The sequence below is a fragment of the Myotis brandtii genome, unplaced genomic scaffold (assembly GCF_000412655.1).
Source record: "Myotis brandtii unplaced genomic scaffold, ASM41265v1 scaffold52, whole genome shotgun sequence".
Taxonomy (NCBI): Eukaryota; Metazoa; Chordata; class Mammalia; order Chiroptera; family Vespertilionidae; genus Myotis; species Myotis brandtii.
Genome location: NW_005369826.1, coordinates 430,795 through 435,479, shown reverse-complemented (window position 1 = coordinate 435,479; position 4,685 = coordinate 430,795).

Here is a 4,685-nt window from a genome sequence, read left to right as displayed (position 1 = left end):
CGCCCCCATCGCTGCGGGGATCAGGCAGCCGGCATGTGCCCAGGAACCGCTTCCCCCATCGCCCTGGGGATCACGCGGCCAGCCTGCATCTGGGCTCCCGCTTGCCCCAATTGCTGCAGGGATCACAGGACCTGCGCCCGGCCTCCCGCTCGCCCGATCACACGGCCTGTGCCTGGGCTCCCGCTCACCCCAATCGCCGCGGGGATCATGAGGCCACCGGCCAGCCTGGCTTTCTGATGGCCGCCTTTGCCCGCCCCCATCTCTTGCCTGCCGCCTGGGTTTCCGATCACCATTTTTCCATTCTTCCCCTTTCGCCTTCCATCATTGCAGGATATGCAAATTAGCCGCCATCTTTGTTGGCAGTTAACCACCATCTTGACTGGCAGTTAATTTGAATATCACCCTGATTAGCCAATGGGAAGGGTAGTGGTTGTACGCTAATTACCATGTTTCTCTTTTCTTAGATAGGAGGATGGGGAATAACATGAAAAGAGAAGAATGTGTGTGTGTGTGTGTGTGTGTGTGTGTGTGCGCACGCGCGCGCACGCGTTGTTTGTTGTGTTATTTACTTATAGTTAAATACAGCTACTTTTTTTAAAAAAATTTCAGTTAAAAGAGAACATCTTACTATTTGTTATTTTATGATACAAAAAGAAGAATCTAGATAAGCAAACTAAAAATAATATTTAGATGCCCAGTATAATTTGGTTTAATAAAAAGAATTTGACAACTTGAAATCAAATCTGTTTTAGAAAATAGCTTAGAGTACAGTTAGAGTTAAGGTCAGAGTTGACTATTTAATTTCATTTGCTTTTTTCACTTCACTGACAAGGCATCAATGATCACTGTGTTTAGCTGAAGGTATTTGAGTTTGATAATGGAGGTTCTGAGAAGATAAATGTCTAGGTAGTGAAGAATGGATCTATTTAACTATTCAGTCTGAGCTTCTGAAATGTTAGCATGTGCATGTGCATAGACCAGAATTTCTTACATATGTTGAGCAAGCACAGTCAATATGTTTCATTTCAAAAGGTTTATTGCTTAGATTACACTACAAAATGCCTTTCATCATATACATAATCACAAGAATTTAAGAATGCATTTGTAAGGTCCTATCATATTTAAGAACTTATTTTAGAACTTACCCCCTCCTACTCCCTTCATTATCATTTGTCCAAATTATAATTGAATTTCCTAACTTGTATTAAAAGTAGTGTGAAATCACCACTTGCATTTTTTTTTTAGATCTCTCTGTTGCCTGTTTAATATACTTCTTTTAAAGTTTAAAAGAGTTTTTCTTCCCACTGTTCATTTCAATTGGATAACATTTTGTCAAATATTTTTCTTTTCCTGGTTGTTATTTGATGCAAGCTGGAATTCAAGACATGACATTGACCTGATGAAAATAAATAAACATTTTTGTAAAAAAAAAAAAAAAAGCAGTGAATTGTAGAAGTAGTTTTTCTACAGTTCCAGACATGTATGCTTGCTAGTAAGAGGGAAATGACTTAAAACTTAATTCCGGGAAGTGCTTTTTAAAGACTAGGAAGTGACTGTGGGAGTCTCCCCAAGAGAGCACACCCATATGCCCCGCCTCATAACTTCAGTCAGGTACGTTTCCACAGAGGCGGGAAAGCTGTGTGGAGGAATCCTGTGCAAGAGCCTGCCCGTTGAGACGGGTAAACCAGATCATCTGAGGCCCATTTTGCACTGTGATGCTAAGTCATGCAGTCAATCTGTGCTCACTTTTTTTCTCCTTTGCAATAGGAATACAGATAGTAATGACCTCATTAGGCTGTTGAAAGAATTAAATAATTAAACTCACCTAAAGGGGTTAGAACATGTCTAGTACATGGTAAGCATTAAAATAACATTAGATATTTTAGTTGTTTTCTTAAGCCTCAGAGCTGTCTGCCCAATTGAAAGACTTAATCACAAAAAAAGCTCTCTAGCAATATTTTCCAGCAACATTACTTATGTCAATGATGCTATCATTATGGTGCATTGAAATGATGCTGTATTTTACATATATCATTTGATAATCATAACATCTTTAAAAGTTAAACAAAACAGGCATTTTGTTGTTGTTGTTAATCCTCACCCAAGAACATTTTTTCCATTGATTTTTAGGGAGAATGGAAAGGAGAGGGAAAGACAGAGAGAAACACTTTGGTTGGTTGCCTCCTGCATGAACCTGGGCCGGGGAGGAGCCTGCAACTGAGGTACATAGGTACGTGCCCTTGAAGGGAATCAAACCTGGGACTCTTTGGTCTATAGGCGGACTCTATTCATTGAGCCAAACTGGCTAGGAAACAAGGCAGGCATTACTGTTGTCCCCTACTAATCAATGAATGGACGGTCAGAGTGATGAACGTACTTGCTTGCAGTAATGTATCTGGGATATAAAATCCAAGAACACAGTTCATCTGATTCCTATCCAAGGTCTAGATTTTTTTTGTGTTTTTTTTTTTCTTCACTAAGCATGTAGTTTGGTAAAAAGTAAATCTTTTAGCTTGTGTCTTTTCTTCTTGTTTCTATCCTTCTCTCTCTGTCTCTCTCTCTCTGGTTCTGTCTCTGTCCCTGTTTCTGTTTCTCTGTTCCTGTCTTCATTTCTTCCCCAGTCCTCCTCCCCCACCTGTGGGAGTAGTGAGGAAAGGAGGAGGCATAGAATATAAAATTATGTTTCCTGTATAATTATATTGAATATTCTCTAGTCTCGGTTAGACCACTAGACGTTGGGGTTTTTGAGGTCAGGAAATAAAATTCACTAAAAATAAGCACAAGTAAATAGCTTTGAGTTTGGTGAAATCTGAATTAACTGGACTGTTTGCTTTATGCAGAAAAGAACCCGGGGAATGTGAGGAACGCCTGGAGCTCTGTTTTACAGCATTCAGTGAGAATTCAAGTTGCATTAGACTGCCATTCAGTTTTATCAGCATAATAAATAAACATACCAAAGATGCTTCTGGTGATCATTTTCACCAACAAAAGGCCTAGTTTAGAAACGCACTTTAAAGATTTTTTTTCTATGTAATTATGAATCTTCATGATTAAATTTTATTCTTTTCAAATGTAGTGGAATCATTTTTGTTAACAACTCATCCAAAGATCAAATTAATCCTATAAAGAATAATAAGACTGAATGTATTATTAAGGGAACAGTACAAACTTAAATGTCTGTGAATATTAGATTTCATAAAACTCCTTATATATCCACCTTAAATGGAAACTTGAGATTGAGAACCTAAATCTAATCAGTATTTGAATATAAATTTAGGTTAATTTTTTTATAAACCACAAATATAAAGTCATAATAAAACAACTTTATTATGATTATATAAACTATTATTTACTTAAAATATATAATGTTACCTGATATTTTTTAAATATTTAATTAATCTGTAATAAAGGTTCCTTTAAAGTAAACTTAAAATCCAGAAAGCCCATAAGAACACATAACATTATTCTATTAGATTGCACTGCATGTATTTAAAGTGTAATTACAATTTAATGTTCTAATGGAAAGTTATGAATCTCTGATTATCAGATTTTTTCCTTTACTAGGGGAAGGACATATTTTCTGTCCTAACCTATATTAGTTCAGGGTAGTTGAAAAGGTATAGATGTTAGACAGAAAATAAAGGTTCAAACTAGACAGTTATCATAAAACCTCATATTTGAACAAAATGCCACATGTATTAAAAATAAAAGTATTATGGCAAACATAGGCATTTAAGTGTTTGAATCATGAAATTAGTATAGTTAATTAAGTCTATTGTTTTAGTGACTGAAAATTCAGCTAGATTCAGTCATATAGTGCCAATGAATTAGATCATAAAGTCCATTCTGATGCCTTGATTATTAGAAGTTTTCTTAAGATTGACAAGGAGACAAAGGACAAAAATGCTACAAAAAGGATCAGAAGAGTAATATTTAGTCACTTGTTTTCATAAGGAGAGCTTTCTACAGGTTCTACACTGCATAAAAGGTTTTGTACTGGGTAAAATCGTATAATCCCTTGCCTTTCTGTAAAAGAATAAATACATGTGTTCAACCAACCAAAATCCTCCTGCCTCTTTATTATTTACTAGAGGCCCAGTGCATGAAATTCGTGCACTTGGGATGGGAGATCCCTCAGCCTGTCCTGTGCCCTCTCACAGTCCAGAAACCCAGGGGAGTAGGGCCTAAGCTGTCAGTGGGACATCCTTAGTGCTGCTGTGGAGGCTCCTGCCAATGCTGCTGCACTCGCCAGCTGTGAGATCGGCTTCTGGCTGAGCAGTGCTCCCCCAGTGGAGGGCCAAAACTGGCTCTCTGACATTCCCCGAGGGGTCCCGGATTGTGAGAGGATGTAGGCCAGGTGGAAGGATCCTATTGGTGCACAATCAAGGCCTGGGAGGGATGTGGGAGATTGGCCAGTCAGGGAGGGACAGTGGGAGGGCTCCAGGGCATGTCCATACTGTCTCACTCAGTGCCAATAGGCCAGACCCCAGCAGCAAGCTAACCTACCATTTGAGCGTCTGCCCCCTGGTGGTCAGTGCACATCATAGGGAGCAGTTGAATGGCCTTAGCATATCATTAGCATATTAAGCTTTGATTGGTTGAACGGACAACCGGACAACCAGACACTTAGCATATTAGGCTTTTATTATATAAGACTAGAGGCCCGGTGCACAAAAATTTGTGCA